The sequence below is a fragment of the Coregonus lavaretus genome (assembly GCF_964263955.1).
Source record: "Coregonus lavaretus genome assembly, contig: HAP1_SCAFFOLD_2547, whole genome shotgun sequence".
NCBI classification, from domain to species: domain Eukaryota; kingdom Metazoa; phylum Chordata; class Actinopteri; order Salmoniformes; family Salmonidae; genus Coregonus; species Coregonus lavaretus.
Window position 1 is genome coordinate 30,412 of NW_028165614.1, and position 24,317 is coordinate 54,728.

Genomic DNA, 24,317 nt, shown 5'->3' on the forward strand with positions numbered 1-24,317 from the left:
TTCGCCAGTGTGGTGAGTCCTTGAAGCGCTTTGGTCACGGACCCGTCCGGTGCTGTATTGTTGGGGATGAAAGTACAGCACATAGATCCAAACAGAACACAAACTCCGCCCCGCTCAGCCAAAAGCATATCTAAAGCTATTCTATTCTGCCATGCCATTAAGCTAGTTGCCGCTGTCTGCTCAGCCAATCCCTTTATTGCATCACGAGTGTGGTTTATAAATCTTTGCTGGTTATAGTAAATATAATTTATCCAATCTACGTTTTTATTAATTGTTGACCACCAGAAAAGACTTGATTCAAACCCAGCTGCGATCTGATTCCTAGCTTTGAATTCTTCTGGAACCCCTCGAGGTACTCCTATCCCATCAATATATATCCTTTCATCAAAGGATCCTGGGAGGAGGTCCCACTTTCTACGTGACAACTCACCAGTCTCTGACACGTTTGATTGTTTGATGAGAGTGAAGGGCATTACCAGCTGAGCTAGCGCACAGGTTCCTGTCCAATTAGTATGTAGGTGAGGCCACAGTCTGTCATCACCACACAACCACCAGATGTCAGCACGGGCCTGGTTTTGGTTTCTAAAATCCTCTGGCTGCAACAAAGAGGAGAGATTAGTCATGGTCTCTTTAGGTGTGACATTCTCTGTGTGGGAGCAGGAGCTAAGATGCCCTACCCTGTATCCTATCCTTACTAGTCCTAGAAAAACAATAATAAGAATCCCCTGAGACTTCAAACGGAGGCAACCTAGGTCGGGGTGACTTTGTTATCAGGGGATACAGAAAGTGCAAGTTACTACAAGACTCTTTCACCACATTCCCAGGTGGCTTGCATGGAGGATAAACCTGACAGAGAGTCAAAGCCTGTCAAGGGGAACGGAGTAGTTGTTAACCCTGGTTTGGCTGTCCCACAGGCAAAACAGTCCTCTTTAGACATAGTTCTTGCCGTATACTGAATCCATTCCAACCACAGGTTAAGATTTCTATACCCCGTTTCCACCTGTACGACTTCCTTCAGGTCTATAGTTTGCACTATCTTCACCACAGCCCCGGTCTCACTACCTCCCTCAGAGAGGTTTACTCTATAGGGTGCCCCAGTTGAAGAAGATATCTCACTTGTCAGGTCTGTAATCTGTTTTAGCATAATTCAGACTTTCAGACAGTACCTACCCTTATATGGGTCGCACTGCCATTTCTGATAATTCCCTACTTTCACAATACTACACCTGTCCCTAAACTGTGTATGGAAATTGACATGTCCCCCCCCCGCTTGGTATAAGCAACTACATAGTCCCAGGATGTACATGGTGACATACATATGGTGATGTCCTTCCCTAAAGTCCCTAGTATTTCCCCTTTCCCTACGTCTAGCTGTCTCCTATGCCTTTTCAACTTGTGTTAGGTTAACTACCACTTCTGGCTGAAACAGGAGGGTCCGTGTGTGTTAGGAATATGGCCCCCACAATCAGACAGCTACCTACCGTCGGGAGACCTGTGAATCTCCACCCTCGCCCTGAGAACATGTCAGACGCCAGAGGCCAACCCATTGCTTCACCTTCTATCGAACTCACACAGGGATGATCAGACAGGGTAAGGGAATCTTCGTTAAGGAGCCAACCCCCGAGCCCTAGTGGTGATCGGATCTTTCTCCTAACTCTGTGTTTGTTCGTCAGGTGTAGCTGGGTTTACCTTTTTGCAGTGAGTGACATGCACCCAGATGGATCTAATAGGACTTGATAGGGCCCTTCCCAACAGGCCTGCTTCCAGTTTTTCTTCTTTTAGGGACTGGATCCACACCCAGTCTCCTGGTTAGATAGAGTGGGTCACCTTCTCCTTTAGTTCACCTGTGGGGCACAAAACCTCTGACATACAGGTGTGGTTAATAAACTACCTTCTCACGTGTTCTGCTAGTGTGCTCTCTAGTTCTATGTCTGCCTGTCTGGTCCTGCCAACTGTGGCATTCTGTAAGGTCTTCCAAACACTTTCTCAAAGGGGGATAACCCCATCTTTATCTGGGGTTACTCTAAATTTCTTCCCTTCACTCCGTGATAACTCTATAAAATCCATTTCCAATTGCTGGAAAGGGTACTTAGCCGGAGGATACTCACCCTGAGGTGCCCTTTGTCTGCCCTGTTGATTATTTTGAGCACAGATAACACATCTTTTTTTTAAATAATTAGTAATCCCATGTGCAACAAAGTGTTGTCTAATCTGTTCTACCATCCATCCCTCCTTTTGACACATGTCACTGCCCATGTGTCAATATTATCACCTACCTAACAATCACTTAGGTAATATTGGTAATTTATCATCCAATTGCCATCCCTTATTTTTATTTATTGGTAAAATAAACTATCTTAAAGTCCTCCTCTCATGCCTTTAGAATTTACCAGTGTGGATGATTAATTAACACCAGAAAGTTAAAACAGAGTTCAGAGGCAATTGAAATTCCATCCCATAGTATACCAAACATTACCATTATTCTAAATATTTAATAAATGTTACTTATCCCAAGTGTTCATTAATCCTCATGACATTCATTCTCATAAGAAATCATATATACCCCAAACTCAGCCAAAACCCAAAAAACTCCATAAAATTCACTGTGTGCTCCTCTAAGACCTATCACCCTTGACCTGCTGAAAACCCCCCAAAATTGAAACAACAAGGCTTTATAAACATCATACTAGGTGTGTTGTTTTTTATTGAAAACCCCAATTAAAAAACAACAACCAAACAGCCAGGTCATGAGGACTCCTGATTTCTCTCTTCCCCTTCTGCCTACAGTTTCTTAACTGGTGCCCTTTCCTTGCACAGTAACTACACGGTTCCTCACATTCTCTAGCAAAATGTCCCGTTTTGTCACAATTGTAACACTTCCACTCACTCCTGTCTCCACTATTACCATTTCCTTCTTGTCTGTCTTTGCTACCGTAACCTCTCTTCTCTCCTAGGTATTGACTAATAGTCTCACTGTCTCTAATTCAACACAAAACCCCATCATCCAATGTACTCCCAGCAGAACTGAAAAAAAAAAAAACAGACTGTGATTTCCAGGACACTGCACCTTTGTTTCTGGCCTCACTATCTCCCCGGGAATTGGCCCTCCCTCAAGGTCCCTCCCAATCTGCTCTTGGTAAACTGCAAACCTTGTATTGCTTCTGGTTCATAGGGTATTGCTTCTGATATGGCCTATGATTAGATTTGGGTATCACCTGTACTGGAATTACCCCTTTTATTAATCCTACGTCTGCTGGACCCCGGGACCACAAATGCTCTGGAACTTCTTTTAAGTCTGACTCCTGTTGTTCTGTCAACAGGTATTCCTCTCCTCAGCATCTGCTATTCTCATCTAAATGTACTATCTGTGGATGGGCTGTGTTGATCGCCACTCACAATATTGACCCAATCAGTGATCCTCTTACCCTTGGATACCCACTGGCCCATGTCTTTCCAGTCCTCTGCTGGCTCCTTTGCTAGGGACATATGTGGGCTCCATATTTCCCTGAACAGTCTCTGACTTTGGGGCCCTAGTTCCACCTCCACTACTGCGTGGGTGTTGTCATAGTGAAACCATTTCAAGGCTATAGTCCTTTCTGTGGTTTTAAATAATGCTTTCTCATAGATTGCATCTGGACCTGGGTGTTTGTTATACCAGAGAGTACAGTGTAGGTCATCGGGGGACATTTTAGTGGGGCCTGGTACTACATCATCAGCAAGTTCCATCAAGGTTCGGGGAATATCAGTTATTCCCCCCCTTAACAAATCTTGCCTATACCAATAACATGGCTCCCCTTCCCCACAGACCACCATATTGTCTCTGACTATGTGTACTTTCATTCCCCTCTCAGCGGAAATGACAGCCACATTCAATTTAGTAATTACATCACGTCCTAGTAAATTTACCCGACACAGCTTAGATATCAGGATGGGTATTTTTTTTTATTTTTTATTTTTTTTATTTTTTTTATTTCACCTTTATTTAACCAGGTAAACCAGTTGAGAACAAGTTCTCATTTACAACTGCGACCTGGCCAAGATAAAGCATAGCAGTGCGATAAAAACAAACACAGAGTTACATATGGGGTAAAACAAAACAACGTCAAAAATACAACAGAAATACATATAATATACAGTGTGCAAATTTAGCAAGTTATGGAGGTAAGGCAATAAAATAGGCTATAGTGCTATAGGGTATGGTTGCCTCTATAGGGTATGGTATGGTTGCCTCTCATCCTGATTGGTCATGTTTTAGGGTTATTGGGGCTGATAACCTTTCAATAAATTGATGACCAGAGGCAGATAGCACTATGATTTTCTCCCCATCAATCCTGACTCCATCTGGCTTGTCTGTTGCACAGGTTGCTGTCCTGCAGGCTCCCGTATCACAAAGGAATTTAATTTTCATACCCATTACTGTCAATGTCAAATAAGGTTTCTGTTCCTGTTGAAGTGCTAAGTCAATAGTAGCCAATTCAAACACCTCACAATTTGGATCAAAGGGTTCCTTAGTCTTCCCCCCACTAGAGTCTACTATTTCTCCCTCAAGGACTAGTCACGCCTTATCTTCCTCTTCCTCACGCTCAAAGCTGGGGGATGGACTTCTCTCTCTCTCTCTTCTCTCTTTTCTCTATTTTCTCTCCTGTCTGACTTTCTCTGCCCTTGTCTGGTACTCCTCTACCTCTGGCTCTTCCTCACCTTCATCTTCCCTTCCTCCTCCAGCCCCTTCTTCCTCATAGGGAGGTGGGGCCGGTTGGGGGGGCAACATTATTCCCCTGCACTCTCCTTCTCCTCCCTACATATTCATCATCTGGATTTTCTCTCCATGCCTGGTCTGCCAAGTTTGGATATAACCTTTCTGCCCTCTGCTCTGGGGGAGGCACGGAGACCTCAACCTTCACTTCTCTTTCCCTCTCACTCACTTCTCTTTTCTTCCTGCCTTCTTTCTTGGCTCTGTCCTGTCTGTTATTCTGCTCATGATGGATTGCATGTCTCTCTGAGGCTATTACACAATTCAGTTATTTTCCCAACATACTCTCCGTGATCGGCCCATGGCAAAAGTGTCCTCTGGGCATCCCCTGAAACCCACTGCCCTCTAACGGCAGCCCAAACCTTACTATTCCTGTTTCGGGGTGGGTCATTCCTTCTACCGCTCTGGCCACGTCCTCTGTGTTCATGGCCTGTCTGCTAAATGGCATATTATTATTATTACTGTATGCATCTAAGGTTGCTGGGGCCCCTTTCATTCCCCGCCAATAGATTAGGTAAGGCTATCAGTGGGTACTGGCCCCCTCCTACTCTCTCTCTCTCTCACTGCTTATTTCTCCTTTACACACCTTATGTATCTGTTTAAGCATGGATTCGAGTTTATCTGCGTCTAGACGTCCCTCAAAACCATACCTCTCCCTCCACCTGGTTACATAATGGAGATTTCTTCTATCCCTGGATTCCATTTTAATTACATCAAGTATTTCTCGTCCCCAGTAAATTCTGGGACCTCTTGTGAGGATTTGCCCCCCCATGGTTGGTACTGTTAAAAATCCCTTAGCCACCTCTTCTATATAACAAGTCAATTTAACAAGTAATTCAAAATAGCTTCACACAACAACACCTTGAATCACCCCTTCCTGTATATGTAATCTTGACTAGTCCCCCAGAATTATCTCATACTTTTACAGAGGGATTGATCCCCACAATGTAATCTTGATAATTCCTGACAGTCTCATACAACAGGAATGGGTTCTCCCTCCTCTATACAACCACCTGGAACCACCCCTCCCTGTATATGTAGTCTTGACTAGTCCCCCAGAATTATCTCATACTTTTACAGAGGGATTGATCCCCACAATGTAATCTTGATAATTCCTGACAGTCTCATACAACAGGAATGGGTTCTCCCTCCTCTATACAACCACCTGGAATTATTCATGTGACTTTTGAGCAAACATTAGGTCTCACACGTATACAACCTTACATGATTATTGGTGTTATATCGGTAACCTGGAGTTTATAAGGCTCCAGAACGGATAGAGTTACAGCAAAATCTACAGTTGTTTGTGACTTTTGACTACTAATATTCTATTTCTCACACATGCTATTTTAATTCCTTCTGGTGTACTTTTTGTATTTGTTTAACCCGGATTATTTGTTGACTGCTCAATAATCTCTTACAGGTTACATCCCATAGGTGTACTTTTAATAGTTCCTTCTATTTCAACACCGGGTAGTTTCTTTTGGTAATGGCCTATTACCGTGAATCATTACGGACCCACCACCAGGTTGACTAGTCCCCCAGAATTATCTCCTACTCTACGGAGGAGTCTATCCTCACAATGTAATCTTGATAATTCCTGACAGTCAACCCCACATTTCACTTAAAATGGCTACGCATTGATCAATTTGCTACTTTTCAATATTTTAGCAAGTCCTCCAATCAATTTCACCAAGTTAATGAATAAAGACTACTGACCTTATCCTTGCAGCCGAGATTCAATGTAGGTTTGGATTCCGTCACCGTCTCTGTCATTAATCAGGTGTCCTCTGGCCTGTTTTAACCCTTAATGTCAAAGGGCAGGACTTTCTATTTACGAATGTATCATTCGCCCGTCGACGGTTTTCAGAGTTACCTGGAATGACAGAAACAGGGTATTGGAGTCCGGCTCAGAAAGACCAAGCTGTTATGTGAATTATTTAACAAACTATTTTAGTGTCTCTGTGCATCTCCCAAAAGGTTGTAAGTCTTTTGGGATTTAAGTAACGGCCAGAGTCCCGGTCTGCATAGTCAGAGATATTTATTCATTGAGAATTCTGCCATCACAATTTCAGAGTCCATCTTTTATACTCATACGTCATACAAAAAGAAATCCCTTCCCTCCGTAGGCGGGCTGTAGTTTTCCACTCTAAAACTGCTCTACTGACCTTCAGTTCACACACACACACATATACACACATGCATACACACATACATACACACACACACACACATATCCTACTCCCTGCTTTACTCAGTTATTGCCGTTCTCACAATATTCTGCACCATGTTTTCATAACAGTTTCTCCCCTCCCTAAATTGGGAGGCCTCTTTATCTTAGTTTCTCAGTTGTCTTTGTTGTCTGGCCTAACTCTTACTCACATTGCTAAATAGTGGCTCAATGCCATAGCCTTTACTGGTCCTACACTCACACATTTCTAACACATTATACACAGTTTCAGGGTGTAATAATTAGTCATTAATAATTAATCTATCAGTCCTGCAAATCAAATTGTTAGATGCTTCCATGTTTGGTTTTGGTTTGGAGGGGGTTGGTAGCATCTAACAATTGGATTTAATTATTTCCTATATAGGCCTAAAGACAGTTACACCAAACACTTCATAACAAAATACATGTATTGCTACAGGTGTTTGGAACATAATTGATGTTATACAATTGTCATTGGCTATCAAATGGTAGGCTTCTCAATCCACAATCACACTGGATTATGCCTAGCCTAATTAGCCTAATCAGAATGTGTGTCATAAGGTGCTGAAGGTGGGTGTGGTGTATGAATCAGGCGCAGGACGCAGAGGCTCAGTCCAAAGGCTTTAGTGCAAAATTCACACCAACAAAAGCACAATAAGCCTGAAGGCGAATACAAGGCGCACACAGGCGACAAAATAAACGGCGCACAAAACATGTGCAAAGTAACCACTCCAAACACTGGAGGGAAATAGTAGCTCCAACACGTAACAGAGGCGCAATCACACACAAACACAGACACACACAACGAGAACTAAATAGAACACTAACGAGGACTAACTAGACACAGGTGTACAACATTAAGACCAAACCAAACGAACATGAAACATAGATCGGTGGCAGCTAGTACTCCAGGGACGACGACCGCCGAAGCCTGCCCGAACCAGGAGGAGGAGCAGCCTCGGCCGAAACCGTGACAGTACCCCCCCCTTGACGCGCGGCTCCAGCCGTGCGCCGACCCCGGCCTCGGGGACGACCAGGAGGACGCGGAGCAGGGCGCGCGGGATGGTCCCGGTGGAACTCCGACAGGAGAGATGGGTCTAGGATGTCCCTCCGCGGCACCCAGCACCGCTCCTCCGGGCCGTACCCCTCCCACTCCACGAGATACTGGAGACCCCCCATCCGGCGTCTGGAGTCCAAGATGGACCGAACGGTGTACGCCGGAGCCCCCTCGATGTCCAATGGGGGCGGAGGAGTCTCTCCTATCTCATTGTCCTGGAGTGGACCAGCTACCACCGGCCTGAGAAGAGACACATGGAACGAGGGGTTAATATTCTTATATTCAACAGGTAGATGTAACTTATAACACACCTCGTTCAATCTTCTCAGGACTTTAAAGGGCCCCACAAACCGCCGACCCAGCTTCCGGCAGGGCAGGCGGAGGGGTAGGTTTCTGGTAGAGAGCCAGACTCGATCTCCGGGTGCGTACACCGGCCCCTCACTGCGGTGGAGATCGGCGCTCGCCTTGTGACGACGGACGGCCCGCTGCAGGTGGACGTGGGCAGCGTTCCACGTCTCTTCCGAGCGCCTCATCCAATCATCCACCGCAGGGGCCTCGATCTGGCTCTGCTGCCACGGTGCCAGAACCGGCTGGTAACCTAATACACATTGGAAAGGGGTTAGGTTGGTAGAGGAGTGGCGGAGAGAATTCTGGGCCATCTCGGCCCAGGGAATGTAACGCGCCCACTCCTCAGGCCGGTCCTGGCAATACGACCTCAGAAACCTACCCACATCCTGGTTGACACGTTCTACCTGCCCGTTACTCTCCGGGTGGTACCCCGAGGTAAGGCTAACCGAGACCCCCAAACGCTCCATAAACGCTCTCCACACCCGGGAGGTAAACTGGGGGCCTCGATCAGACACTATATCCTCGGGGACCCCGTAATGCCGGAAGACGTGGGTAAATAGGGCCTCAGCAGTCTGTAGGGCAGTAGGAAGACCCGTCATAGGGAGAAGACGACAGGCCTTAGAGAACCGGTCCACAACGACCAGGATGGTGGTATTCCCCTGAGAGAGGGGAAGGTCTGTTACAAAATCCACCGAGAGGTGGGACCATGGTCGTTGTGGAACGGGTAGGGGCTGTAACTTACCCCTGGGCAGATGTCGGGGCGCCTTACACTGGGCGCACACCGAGCAGGAGGAGACATAAACCCTCACATCCCTAGCCAAAGTGGGCCACCAGTATTTAGTGCTAAGGCAATGCACTGTCCGGCCGATACCCGGATGTCCAGAGGAGGGTGACGTGTGAGCCCAGTAAATGAGTCGATCCCGAATCTCGAGCGGAACGTACTTCCGACCCTCAGGACACTGTGGAGGGCTGGGGTCGGTACGCAACGCTCGCTCGATTTCGGAATCGACCTCCCACACCACCGGTGCCACAAGGAAAGACTCCGGTAGTATGGGAGTGGGCTCAACGGACCTCTCCTCCGTGTCATACCGCCGGGACAGCGCATCTGCCTTACCATTCTGGGACCCAGGGATGTACGTGATTTTAAATACGAACCTGGTGAGAAACATACTCCATCGAGCCTGGCGAGGGTTCAGTCTCCTCGCTGCCCGGATGTACTCCAGGTTCCGATGGTCAGTCAAAATGAGGAAAGGGTGTTGAGCCCCCTCAAGCCAATGCCTCCACACCTTAAGGGCTTGAACTACAGCTAACAGCTCCCTGTCCCCAACGTCATAGTTACGCTCCGCCGGGCTGAGCTTCTTAGAGTAAAAAGCACAGGGGCGGAGTTTAGGTGGCGTGCCGGACCGTTGAGAGAGAACGGCCCCTATACCAGCCTCAGACGCGTCTACCTCAACCTGAAAGGGTAATGCGGGATCCGGATGCGCCAGCACCGGAGCCGACGTAAACAGGTCCTTCAGTCTCCTAAAGGCCCTGTCCGCATCGGCTGACCACTGCAGTCGCACCGGACCCCCCTTCAGAAGGGACGTGATGGGAGCTGCCACCTGTCCAAAACCCCGGATAAACCTCCGGTAGTAATTCGCAAAGCCCAAAAACTGCTGCACCTCTTTTACAGTAGTTGGGGTTTGCCAATTACGCACAGCGGACACACGATCCACCTCCATTCTCACCCCTGACGCGGACAACCGATAACCCAAAAAGGAGACCGACTCCTGGAAAAACAGACATTTCTCTGCCTTGACATATAGGTCGTGTTCCAACAGCCTCCTCAATACACGACGCACCAGGGTTATATGCTCGGCTCGGGTAGACGAGTACACCAGAATGTCATCAATGTACACGACCACCCCTTGTCCCTGCATATCCCGGAAAATCTCATCTACGAAGGATTGGAAGACTGATGGAGCATTCATCAACCCATATGGCATGACGAGATATTCGAAATGACCTGACGTGGTACTAAACGCTGTCTTCCATTCGTCACCCTCCCTAATGCGCACCAAGTTATACGCGCTCCTGAGATCCAGTTTTTTGAAAAACCGCGCTCCATGCAATGACTCCGTCATGGTCGCAATCAGAGGGAGTGGATAACTGTATTTCACAGTAATCTGATTGAGACCACGGTAATCAATGCACGGGCGCAACCCTCCATCTTTCTTTTTCACGAAAAAGAAGCTCGAGGAGGCGGGAGAAGTGGAGGGCCGAATGTATCCCTGTCTCAAAGATTCGGCTATGTAAGTCTCCATAGCTTTTCTCTCCTCTTGAGACAAAGGATACACATGGCTCCGTGGGAGCGCTGCTCCTGCCTGGAGATCAATCGCACAATCCCCCTGTCTATGAGGAGGCAACTGCGTCGCCCTAGTTTTGCTAAACACGAGAGCTAAATCCCCATATTCAGGCGGAATGTGCAGTGCGGGCACTTGGTTTGGACTCTCCACCGAAGTCGCCCCCACGGAAACACCCAGACATCGCCCCTCGCACTGAGCAGACCACCCATCGAGAGCCCTCTGTTGCCACGAAATAGCAGGGTTGTGGGTGCTTAACCAGGGAATCCCCAGCACCACTGGATACGCAGGAGAGTCGATCAGATACAGCTGTATAGTCTCCTCATGACCCCCCTGCGCACACATCCGAAGTGGCGCTGTGATCTCCCTGATCAACCCCGACCCCAACGGACGGCTATCTAAGGCATGAACGGGAAAAGGTTTGTCAACAGGTAGGAGAGGGATCCCTAACTCAAAACAAAACTTCCGATCAACAAAATTCCCAGCTGCGCCTGAATCTACGAGCGCCTTATGCTGGGAATGAGGTGCAACCTGTGGAAAACACACAGGTATACAAAAGTGCGCAACAGAAAGCTCTGGGTAAGTGGGACGTCTACTCACCTGGGAGGCCCCCCCAGTGCGTGGCCTGTTGTCTTCTCCCCCGGAGAACCCTCCCCAGCACCTGGCCGCAGTGTGCCCTCCACGACCGCACTTGGTGCAGGAGACAGGCCCCCTCGGACTCCTCCTACTCCGTTCTCTAGCGCCGGCACCCCCGAGCTCCATAGGGCTCGGCTCGGAGGCGCCGGAGGGCGGAATGGACGGACTCCCCTCGGGACGTCCACGGGTGGCCAGCAGGGTGTCCAGACGGATGGACATATCGACCAACTGGTCGAATGTAAGATGGGTATCCCTGCAGGCCAACTCACGTTGAACGTCCTCTCGTAGGTTACATCGAAAATGGTCGATGAGAGCCCGTTCATTCCACCCTGCATCAGCCGCTAGAGTCCGGTACTCTAGAGCGAACGCCTGCGCGCTCCTCCTCCCCTGTCTCAACTGGACTAGACGCTCCCCCGCCGCTTTGCCCTCAGGTGGATGGTCGAACACGGCCTTGAAGCGGCGGGAGAACTCTGCGTAGGTCATGGTGTTGGCGTCCATTCTCCTCCACTCGGCGTTAGCCCACTCCAACGCCTTGCCCGTGAGACAGGAGATGAGGGCGGAAACGCTCTCGTGTCCCGAGGGCACCGGGTGTACAGTGGCCAGGTAGAGCTCCACCTGCAGGAGGAACCCCTGACACCCGGCAGCTGTTCCGTCATACGCCCTCGGGAGCGAGAGCCGAATCCCCCTGGGTTCCGAACCTAGGACTGGTGGACCGACCGATGGGGTGGGCAGGGTAGGTGGAGGTGTGGGTACCCGGCTGGCCTCCCATCGGTGCAAGGTGTAGATTACCTCCTGTAGAGCGGTCTCCAGTTGTCGAATCTGGCCATCTTGTCCACGGATATGCTCCTCGAGCGACACAGGCGTCTCTGCCGATCCTGCTGATTCCATTAAGGTGTGTGATTCTGTCATAAGGTGCTGAAGGTGGGTGTGGTGTATGAATCAGGCGCAGGACGCAGAGGCTCAGTCCAAAGGCTTTAGTGCAAAATTCACACCAACAAAAGCACAATAAGCCTGAAGGCGAATACAAGGCGCACACAGGCGACAAAATAAACGGCGCACAAAACATGTGCAAAGTAACCACTCCAAACACTGGAGGGAAATAGTAGCTCCAACACGTAACAGAGGCGCAATCACACACAAACACAGACACACACAACGAGAACTAAATAGAACACTAACGAGGACTAACTAGACACAGGTGTACAACATTAAGACCAAACCAAACGAACATGAAACATAGATCGGTGGCAGCTAGTACTCCGGGGACGACGACCGCCGAAGCCTGCCCGAACCAGGAGGAGGAGCAGCCTCGGCCGAAACCGTGACAATGTGATAGTAAAAGCGGGTAGATTATGCCCTATTGAAGACCAGTGGAGGCTGGTGTCAAAAATCGTAGGCGGGACCAAGTCCCCTACTACTATAGTAGACCCCACCTATTTGCTGAAAAGTGGCGTGGTGTACCAAAGATTGTCTATTATATTGACAAGATATTAGAGTGACCGCTCTAACAATGGAGATGCATGTCTTCAGAGATGGAAGGCAGGCGGGAGGAGGCGAGATCAGGTGGGACCATTCTAACTAATGAGAGGGCAGATACGGTGTGAACAATAGGCCAGAGATAGATAGACAAACAAACGCCAAAATAAAAGCAAAGTCTTCTCGTGCTTTGGCATGAGGGTCTGTTATATAAATTGATGGAAAGCGGTATAGGGGGGAAAACATATGTCATTATAAAATCCAAGTACACAAACAAGTATGCAGTTAAAATTGGCAGAAAATAAATTTCTTTCCACAGGGCCGTGGGGTGAGACATGGATGCAGCTTGAGCCCCACCCTCTTCAACATATACATATATCAACGAATTGGCGAGGGCAATAGAACAGTCTGCAGCACCTGGCCTCACCCTACTAGAATCTGAAGTCAAATGTTTACTGTTTTCTGATGATCTGGTGCTTCTGTCCCCAACCAAGGAGGGCCTACAGCAGCACCTAGATCTTCTGCACAGATTCTGTCAGACCTGGGCCCTGACAGTGAATCTCAGTAAGACACAAATAATGGGGTTCCAAAAAAGGTCCAGTTGCCAGAACCACAAATACAAATTCCATCTAGACACCGTTGCCCTAGAGCACACAAAAAAACTATACCTACCTCGGCCTAAACATCAGCGCCACAGGTAACTTCCACAAAGCTCTGAACGATCTGAGAGACAAGGCAAGAAGGGCCTTTATGCCATCAAAAGGAACAGGAAATTTGACATCCCAAATGGGATCTGGCTCAAAAAAAACTTTAATAATTTATAAAACCCATTGCCCTTTATGGTTGTGAGGTCTGGGGTCCACTTACCAACCAAGAATTCACAAAATGGGAATTCTGCAAAATCATCCTCCGTGTACAACATAAAACACCAAATAATGCATGCAGAATTAGGACAATACCCATTAATTATCAATTCAACAAACACCTAAAAGGAAGCGATTCCCAAACCTTCCATAACAAAGCCATCACCTACAGAAAGATGAACCTAGAGAAGAGTCTCCTCAGCAAGCTGGTCCTGGGGCTCTGTTCACAAAAACAAAAGACCCCACAGAGCCCCAGGACAGCAACACAATTAGACCCAACCAAATCATGAGAAAACAAAAATATAATTACTTGACACATTGGAAAGAATTAACCAAAAAACAGAGCAAACTGGAATGCTAATTGGACCTCAACCGAGTACACAGTAGTAGAATACCTGACCACTGTGACTGACCCAAAATTAACTAAAGTTTTGACTGCCCACAGAATGTGGTGGAAACTGAGCTGCACTTCCTAACCTCCTGCCAAATGTATGACCATATTAGAGACACATATTTCCCTCAGATTACACAAAGAATTAGAAAACAAATCCAATTTTGATAAACTACCATATCTATTGGGTGAAATACCACAGTGTGCCATCACAGCAGCAAGATTTGTGACCTGTGTCCACAAGAAAAGGGCAACAAGTGAAGCACAAACACCATTGTAAATACAACCCATATTTATGTTGATTTATTTTCCCTTTTGTACTTCAACTATTTGCACATCATTATAACACCGTATATAGACATAATATGACATTTGAAATGTCTTTATTCTTTTGGAACTTTTGTGAATGTAATGTTTGCTGTTAATTTCTGATTGTTTATTTCACTTTTGTTTATTATCTATTTCACTTGCTTTGGCAATGTAAATATATGTTTCCCATGCCAATAAAGCCCATTGAATTGAATTGATAGATTGACTCATTTTTGTATCTGTGACAGCATGGGCAGTGCTATTTATGCTATATCCATTTTAAAGTAGTCAATTTTCTTCTTCTTCATTGGCTGATTGCGCTCAACTCATAGGAATCCCCACCCAGTTGACTACTTTAAAATGGTGGAATCCCTCAATGGCAATGTCTATGCTAAAATATCCATGATGAGTCCTCTAACTGTCTCTATGACAACAGGCACAACTCCGATATAAAGTCGTTTTGGGTAAGTTGCCTAAATGCCACGTATATCAGTGCATTCGTAACAACCTAACCATTACGAAGCTTCTATTTGATCAAATATGCCTCACATAGCAAATTAGCAATTACATTTTTGTAGACCAAATTCGATACTCTCTCATTGACCTCCATACAAAAATTCCTCACTTTGTGCGTTTATGTTTGTGGACAGAGTTTGGGCGGAGTAAAACCTCTCGCTTCGCCTCTTCCTCTCTGGGTGTCCTCAATTAAACTCCTTGGTTGTACTTCATGTTTTCCACAAGATGGTGCGAGAACAAAGAAACCAGAGTAGGCTAAAACCTGATATAGCAATCACTTTTAGAACAGCCTATTTAGAGCAGTTTTGGAAGTTGATAAAGTCAAGAGTATGGTAAGCGACCAGGCACACAAAAATGAGTATAGCCTATAATTTGTATTTGACTTGAATAGTCCTGCGCATGAAGTCTCGCCAAAATGCCACGAACTTGGATGACCGCCTTGTTAAAGCTGCTAAGTATAAAAATATTTTGGCAAGGACAGGGGCATTAGATAGTGACCCTTCCCCTGCTCTGTGCCCCTGACACCGCGGAACAAGTCCCTTTTAGAACTCGGGAGTGGGAACCGCAGACATGGTCAAGATAGAGTTTGCACCCTTGAATATCCCGCTCAACCGACGTTTACAGACAGCTGCAGTTCTTCAATGGGTCTTCTGCTTTCTCTTTGGAGGTAACTGGTAGGCTACTGCGCACTTCCTCATCTTCAGCAAATCATAACCATGGTGGCCCAGGGTTGGGGTCAAATCAAATCACAACCATGGTGGCCCAAGGTTGGGGTCAAATCAAATCATAACCATGGTGGCCCAGGGTTGGGGTCAAATCAAATCAGTGCTTGCTCATGTGATGGCCATATTTTTCCTCACGTCCATCCTGTCCTGTCTGTCTAGCGCAGTGTTGTTTTTGTGTGTATGTTGTGATCGTGTTGAATGGATACTGGCACGTGGCTACACTGTATGTCCTGTGGCTCTACCTGGACTGGGACACACCTCAGGCTGGGGGCCGCAGGTCTGACTGGGTACGTCACTGGACATTGTGGAAACACTTCAGAGACTATTTCCCCATCCATGTAAGTAGGCTTATGAAGTTTTCTGGTTGTGTAGCCTATGCATTTAATGATGCATGGAGGCCAACTAATATAAAGCCTCATTATTATCAACAGTAATAGGTTATTACACCATTCTTTGCATAATTTAGACCAGCCTGTGTGTAAAGACACTCAGAATTGTTGGATTAATAATAACACAATTTGTATACAACAATAACACAATTTGTATGCAAACGCCTATTAACTGAATGATGAAAATATAATTGAGGACGTTTGTCTCAAGGCAAGCATGATTGCCTACCCACTCTTTATCCACTGCCCATTGGTGTATTAATAGCTCAAATAGGTCTAAGCAATTGTAAAGTGGTCATTGGCCAATACATCATGGTGATCCCATGGCTAAAGGCCCAGCCCCCTGTCACATTCACCCATTCTGTGGATGAGTTCCTGCCCGAACTACATTGCTGAAGTATGCCAGATCTTACAAGGCCTGGATACGTATTTAACATATCAGCTAACCACATCATATGACATAACCATCTGATGCCCGACTGCACAGTCGATGACGTAGCACACAACCATTGGTTGACGCAATGCAACATCTGCGCATCTAGTTGGGCAGGAACTCAACCTATGTCTTATCCATTGTCCTCTCACTGTTCATGTCTTGTCTGTGTCTGTGGTCAGCTGATTAAGACATGTGACCTGGACCCAGAGAGGAACTACCTGATGTGGTTCCATCCTCACGGAATCCTGGTCGCCGGAGTGTTTGGGAATTTCTGTACAGAATACACAGGTGACTCCTTACCTGCATACCCCCGGTGTCTGGTTCAGCTTCCCGTTCTTCCGGGAGTACCATATGTCCTTAGGTGAACCTTGTTAAGGATTTATTTATGAACCATAACCATCAGATGCATTCCACCACAATGCTTCTGGTCTTTCTCATTTAAACACTATCAGTGGGCTTTTAAGGTTAGGTAAATACTGGAGTGCATTTTGAAGGACCCAAACATTACATTTCAAGGTCCAAACATTGTGTGGCACACTGTAGTGCAGTATTAGTTTGTCAACAATTATTTCTTCATTGTGGATATTGGAAGTCTTTTCAAATAAAAGTTTTTTCCTGGCCCACATTTGTTCTAAATATACTGTGCTGTACCTCCCCTAAGGGGTTGTATCTTGTTCCAAGAAGAGTCTTACCCATGTGTTGAGCCAGAAGGGAGGGGGCAATGTGTCAATCATAGTGATTGGTGGGACGGCAGAGTCCCTGGAGGCCAGGCCTGGGAGCCTTATCCTGGAGGCCCTCAACAGGAAGGGCTTTGTCAAGATTGCTCTCAGGTGTGGATGAGTCTCTGTCTGGGCCTGGGTCCGCTTGTACACTTACAAATGCATCCTTCCTGCCTTATTTGATATCAATCTACTCATCATCTATAACCATCTCGTTTTAAATCAAGTATTAGAAATGTTAATGTTGACTGAAATCTCCTCCGTAAGGGCCGTTACTGAATGTACTGTAGGCCATGAAGTGAACTATGAATCTTAACCCCAGGGCTTTAATTGACAGATGTGTTGAGATGAAAGGAGGGGAAAGGAAATGCACTGTAATATTTACAGTACACACACACACCTGCTAAAATAACCGATTTATACCCTCCGCTCAGAGATTTGAAAGAATCATTAATTTGACTGGGCATTTAGTTGTTAAAAACAGAACTAGGATACACTCGGGTCAGAAGGATTATGGGTAGCCGCTCTACATTCCATTTTAGATAGATTGGTGTGAGCCGAGGATGAGCTGGGTGTCACAGATTCAGCCGAGGCTGCTCCTCCTCCTTGCTCGGGCAGGCTTCGGCGTTCGTCGTCGCCGGAGTACTAGCTGCTACCGATCTATGTTTCTGTGTTCTACTTGGTACCCATTATGTATTGATTACTTCTCTATTTAACCCTCTGGCTCCCACTGTATTTTGTGCGTGTTTGTTCATGTTTGGTTGTCGTCTGGTGAGCGGGTTTGTTTCCTCCCTGCGTGGAGGTTATGTTATTTACGTTACCTACGATTAAAGTACGTTTTCAATTAGCTCTGTGTCCTGCGCCTGACTTCGTCCTACCGCATCACACTGACACCCTGACAGAAACACGCACCTTAAATGGAGTCAGCAGGTACATTCATTTCGTCCGGATCAATGGAGGAACGTGTCCAACAGCAGGCGACCATGATCCAGACTCTCGGCACCGCAATGGAGCGCGTGTTGAACACTATGGAGCGATGAGAGAGAGGTGGTTATCCTACACCTCCTCCAACTACACCCCCACCCACACCGCTGTCCACCCCTTCGTCACCTGGGTCCAGTGGGATTCGGCTCTCACTCCCGAGGGCATACGATGGTACAGCTGCCGGGTGCCAGGGTTTTCTGCTCCAGGTAGAGCTCTACCTGGCTACCATCCACCCGGATCCCTCGGGATACGAGAGCGTGTCCGCCCTCATCTCCTGTCTGTCGGGAAGAGCGCTCGAGTGGGCCAACCATGCACATTCCCCCCGAATATGCCGATTTGGCTCTCGCCTTCTGTAAAAAGAAGGCGACTCAATTACCAGCCCATCCAGGTAGGCGCTGCACTTCCCCGGAGTCACGTGTATCCCCTGTCACAGGAGGAGACGGCGGCTATGGAAACATATGTCTCCGAATCTCTGGGGCAGGGATACATTCGGCCATCCACTTCACCTGTCTCCTCAAGTTTCTTTTTTGTGAAGAAGAAGGATGGAGGTTTACGCCCGTGCATTGACTACCGGGGTCTCAATCAGATCACTGTCAAGTACAGTTATCCACTACCGCTCATTGCTAGTATGACGGAGTCATTGCACGGGGCACGCTTCTTCACAAAATTGGATCTCAGGAGCGCGTACAACCTGGTGCGTATCCGGAAGGGAGATGAGTGGAAGACGGAATTTAGTACCACATCTGGGCACTATGAGTACCTCGTCATGCCGTACGGGTTGATGAACGCTCCATCAGTCTTCCAATCCTTTGTAGATTAGATTTTCAGGGACCTGCACGGACAGGGTGTAGTGGTGTATATAGATGATATTCTCATATACTCCGCTACACAAGCCGAGCATGTGTCCCTGATGCGCAAGGTGCTTGGTCGACTGTTGGAACATGACCTGTACGTCAAGGCGGAGAAATGTCTGTTCTTTCAAAAGTCAGTCTCATTCCTAGGGCACCGCCTGTCCGCGCCAGGGGTGGAGATGGAGATTTACCGCATTTCGGCCGTGCGTAATTGGCCGACTCCAACCACGGTTAAGGAGGTGCAGCGATTTTTTGGGTTTGCCAACTACTACCGGAGGTTTATCCGGGGCTTTGGTCAGGTAGCGGCTCCCATTACCTCCTTGCTGAAGGGGGACCGGTGCGCCTGCAGTGGTCAGCCGAGGCGGACAGGGCATTTGGTCACCTGAAGGACCTGTTTACCTCGGCTCCGGTGCTGGCTCATCCGGATCCCTCCTTGGCATTCACAGTAGAGGTGGACGCATCCGAGGCTGGGATAGGAGCTGTACTGTCTCAGCGCTTGGGTACGCCACCAAAACTCCGCCCCTGTGCTTTCTTTTCTCAGCCCGGCAGAGCGCAACTATGATGTGGGGGACCGGGAGCTGTTAGCTGTGGTTAAAGCTCTGAAAGTGTGGAGGCATTGGCTTGAGGGAGCTAAACAACCTTTTCTCATTTTGACTGACCATCGCAATCTGGAGTACATCCGTGCCGCGAGGAGATTAAACCCTCGCCAGGCAAGGTGGGACATGTTTTTCACTCATTTTGTGTTCACACTTTCTTACAGACCAGGTTCCCAGAACGCTAAGGCAGACGCCCTGTCCCGACTGTATGACACAGAGGAGAGGTCCATTGAGCCCACTCCCATACTTCCGGCGTCGTGTCTGGTGGAACCAGTGGTGTGGGAGGTTGACACGGACATCGGGTGGGCGTTACGTACAGAGCCCACTCCCCCCCAGTGTCCAGAGGGTCATATGTACGTGCCGTTAGAGGTCCACGATCGATTGATCTATTGGGCTCACACGTCACCCTCCTCTGGTCATCCTGGCATCGGTCGGACAGTGCACTGTCTTAGTGGGAAATACTGGCGGCCTACTTTAGCCAAGGATGTGAGGGTTTGTGTTTCCTCCTGCTTGGTGTGCGCTCAGTGTAAGGCACCTAGACACCTGCCCAGAGGGAAATTACAACCCCTCCCTGTTTCACAACGGCCGTGGTCCCCCCTATCGGTGGATTTCGTTACGGACCTTCCACCGTCACAAGGGAATACCACGATCCTGGACATTGTGGATCGGTTTTCTAAGTCCTGCAGTCTCATTCCTATGCCCGGTCTCCCTACGGCCCTACAGACTGCGGAGACCCTATTTACACGTCTTCCGGCACTACGGGGTACCTGAGGATATTGTATCTGATCAGGGTCCCCAGTTCACCTCAAGGGTCTTGAGGGCGTTCATGGAATGTCTGGGGATCTCGTCAGCCTTACCACAGGGTTTCACCCCGAGAGTAATTGGCAGGTGGAAAGAGTAAACCAGGATGTGGGTAGGTTTCTGCGGTCCTATTGCCAGGACCGGCCGGGGGAGTGGTCGGTTTTCATCCCCTGGGCAGAGATGGCCCAAAACTCCCTCCACCACTCCTCCACTAACCTGTCTCTATTTCAGTGTGTACTAGGTTATCAGCCGGTCCTGGCACCATGGCATCATAGCCAGATCGAGGCACCTGCGGTGGATGAATGGTTTCGGCGCTTGGAGGAGACCTGGAACGCTGCCCATGTACGCCTGCAACGGGCCATCAGGCGACAAAAGGCGAGTGCCGACCGAGGCCGGTGTCGGTGCACGGCTGGAGCCGCGCGTCAAGGGGGGGGGGGGGTACTGTCACGGATTCAGCCGAGGCTGCTCCTCCTCCTTGCTCGGGCAGGCTTCGGCGTTTGTCGGCACCGGAGTACTAGCTGCTACCGATCTATGTTTCTGTGTTCTACTTGTCTTGTCTTTATTGTTCACACCTGGTTCCCATTATGTATTAATTACTTCCCTATTTAACCCTCTGGCTCCCACTGTATTTTGTGCGTGTTTGTTCATGTTTGGTTGTCGTCTGGTGAGCGGGTTTGTTTCCTTCCTGCGTGGTGGTTATGTTATTTACGTTACCTACGAGTAAAGTACATTTTCGATTAGCTCTGTGTCCTGCGCCTGACTTCGTCCTACCACATCAAACTGACACCTTGACACTGGGAGTGATGAGGGAGATAGTGAGAGCAATAATGGCAGGAACATAGATTTTTTAGCAAAAAAATTCCAAAAAGGATCAGATCACATTGAAATACATTGATTTTGCAAACAACCACAAATGTCAAATTATGAGGCTGCAGTCAAACATGGAATTATGCCGCTGGTAAAAATTCGGACTTGTTCTCTCACCCTCTCCTGTGTGCAGGGCTCACCTGGTGCCAGTGTTCTCCTTTGGGGAGAATTATCTGTTTAATCAACTAAAGAACACGAAGGGCTCCCTGGTCCGTACCATCCAGGAGGGCATGAGGAAGACCCTGGGCTTCAGCCTGCCTCTGTTCCACGCCCGGGGGGTCTTCCAGTATAGCTTGGGCTTCATGCCCTTCAGATAACCTATCTACACCATCGGTGAGTGGGGGATGGGGGACAATGTGGGTGGAGAGTAATGGGAAGAGAGAGGTGACGAGGAGGAATAGAGACTAAAATATGACCCTTTTGTGTCTATGGGGAAACATTTTCCGAAAACTATTTACAAACAACATTCAGAAACAATGTGCAGTCACAGTGCTCTGATTGTAGGAATTCTTCTAGTCAGCTAGTCATCACCCAGATGGCAAAATGAAAGCTCACTGGGGGAGAGAGAGAACAGCCAACATATATGAGAAACTGGTAAACTGGTTCATAGGTGACTGTCTTATGTGTAACTGTAACCGTGGCAGCAGCTGTGGTCAGCCAGGACATCATGACCAGCTGGAACAGAGCCGTCCACAGTGAAGGGTCACTGGGCTACAGCCAATCAAATCACCTCAGAGCTGTAAACTCATGTGTCCTGTCCTCAGTCTTGCCCTCTGTTCCACTTCCTTAATCTCTCCCCTCCCTTTCTTTCAAGTTCCTCCTCTGAGTCACTACATTTTAACATTCTGTAATTCCTCTGCCTTTCCTTTTCTGCTCTAACTGAACCCTATCTGTATTTTTACTCTCTCTTTCTCCACTGCCTATCTCTCTCTCCATCTACCCTTGGCCAGTCTTTCAGTCCTTCCGTTCCCTTCCTCCCTCCATCTCTTTCTCAGTGGGAGAGCCCATAGTGGTGGAGAGGAATGTGAGCCCCTCGTCAGCTGAGGTGGACAGGCTGCATGGCTGTTACCTGGAGGCACTGGCTAAGCTGTTTGAGCAGGACAAGGCTGAGTACAGGCTCCATTCACGACCAGCTCTTTCCTGCTGCTAACCTCATTGGACCTCATGGCACAAATGGGGCATGTCAGATTGTGTTTGGTGTTTGGTGCACCAAGGGAACACATGCAGGGCTGCATGGGTGATGTTTGCGTACTAGTCCCTCTGCGGTCGTGGGGAGTGTCAGGTTTCTCTCTACTCCCAGTCTCTCGTTCTCTCTGCCTGTGAGGAGCAGGCAGCAATGCTAAAATAGACATTCATGTCACATGACATTAGGGTTACATTTAGACCACACCAGCTGAGCTACTGCACAGAGAGGATGCTGTTAAAATGAACCCCTGCTATGCCATTGTCATAAACCTGTATGATAAATAGACAGTACCACATACAGGTTGTAAGATCGCAGGCAATGTGCTGTGAGATTTTGTTAATGGCATGAAATAGGGATTGGAAATGGGATCAGATCAGGATTGCATTGCATTGTAAGGGATTGAACATTTGGAAACATGGGGGGGTTCACTCTTTGACCCCATGGATCATGACATGGCCATGCAGAATTCTGTGGAAAGTGTAGAAGTCATAGGTGGTTACTCTCACAAATATATGACTAAATTCCCAAGACATGGGAATTGATTGTGTAAGCTAATATATTTCTGTATGTGAGAATAAACTAATGTAGGCTATAGGCCTGATATGTGCATAACTGGGTTTTAAAGTCCAAATGTTCTTTATTTTGTGTAAATACATAGCTATTTTTGTCTGATTTCGAGTTGTCCTCTTGTAATTTATTTATTCATAACATATTTTCTTTACTTTCACCTTTAAAGGCCCAGTGCAGTCACAATTCAGTTTTTCCTGTGTTTTGTATCATATTGTACAACAGCTGATGAAACTAACACTGTATAAGTGTGATAAAAAAAAAAATCCGTGTTATTTCCTGATAGTTGCTGGTTGAAAATACACTCTACACAGGACCTTCTAATCAGCAGAGTTTCGACTTTCCATGGTGACATCACCATGCAGTAAATTGGTTAATAGACCAATAACAAGAGTTCCAAACCTATCATTTTCAGTTTCCCCTCCACTTGGACCACTCCCAGACAGTCCTAGCAAAATCCTTGCTTGAGAAATAGTTTTGCTTAAAAGCAATTCTTTCCCATTTGAATGGAAATCTATTACAGTAAGGTACTTAATACCCAGAAATGATTTGAAATGAATATAAAAACAGCTGCATTGGGCCTTTAACATCTCTTTGATGCATTATTCGATTCAACACATCATTGATGATGGGACGTCACCAGGACCAGGCTTCAGGGGCTTTGGCACCGAATGATTTTGGGTCAGCCGCGAATCTTTTGCGCAGCTGCAATGGTGTAAAACTATTCTAGTCAACTGAGTGCACTGCTAGTTAGTTCATAGAGCTGTGGTTAGACCTACGTGAAACTCCCAAAGTCAACCAACCAGTATAAAAAATGTAAAGCAATTGTGTTGTCAACTAGGTGATAATTTAAGCACCGTTTTGAATGGGACAGTGACATTGAGCTGCTTTGAGACAAGCAGAGGACTCATCTTGATAAATCAATCAATGTCAGATTTTTTTCCCACTGAATCTCTGTTTGGATATTTGGTTACAATTAGGCTAGGAAATGCTAGCTAAGTTAAGGTGAGTGCTCCCCACTGGGCACAGACTTCAGTTCAACATTTAGTTTTGATTTACATTTGGTTGAGTTGTCAAGTAATGTGAATTCAACGTGAAATCAACATAAAATGTCACCCTGTCATTGGATTTAGGTTATAAGTTGGGTGAAAAAAAATACTAAATTCCCTTACGTTGATGACTTTTTGCAAATCCAATCAGTTTTCCACGTTGATTCAAAGTCATCACATTTACGTTTTTGGTTGAAATGACGTGGAAAAAATGTTGATTCAACCAGTTTTTGCCCAGAGGGTCATTAGT

General features: G+C 47.3%; 1 pseudogene across 1 annotated transcript; it reads left to right on the plus strand.

Annotated features, from left to right (window-relative positions):
- Positions 1-15,467: 15,467 nt before the first annotated feature.
- Positions 15,468-22,415, plus strand: LOC311115675 (2-acylglycerol O-acyltransferase 1-like; annotated as a pseudogene). The gene is made up of 6 exons: positions 15,468-15,564; positions 15,782-15,960; positions 16,627-16,808; positions 17,109-17,283; positions 21,399-21,598; positions 22,261-22,415. The product of its transcript is annotated as a 2-acylglycerol O-acyltransferase 1-like (transcript).
- The last annotated feature ends 1,902 nt before the right edge of the window (positions 22,416-24,317 follow it).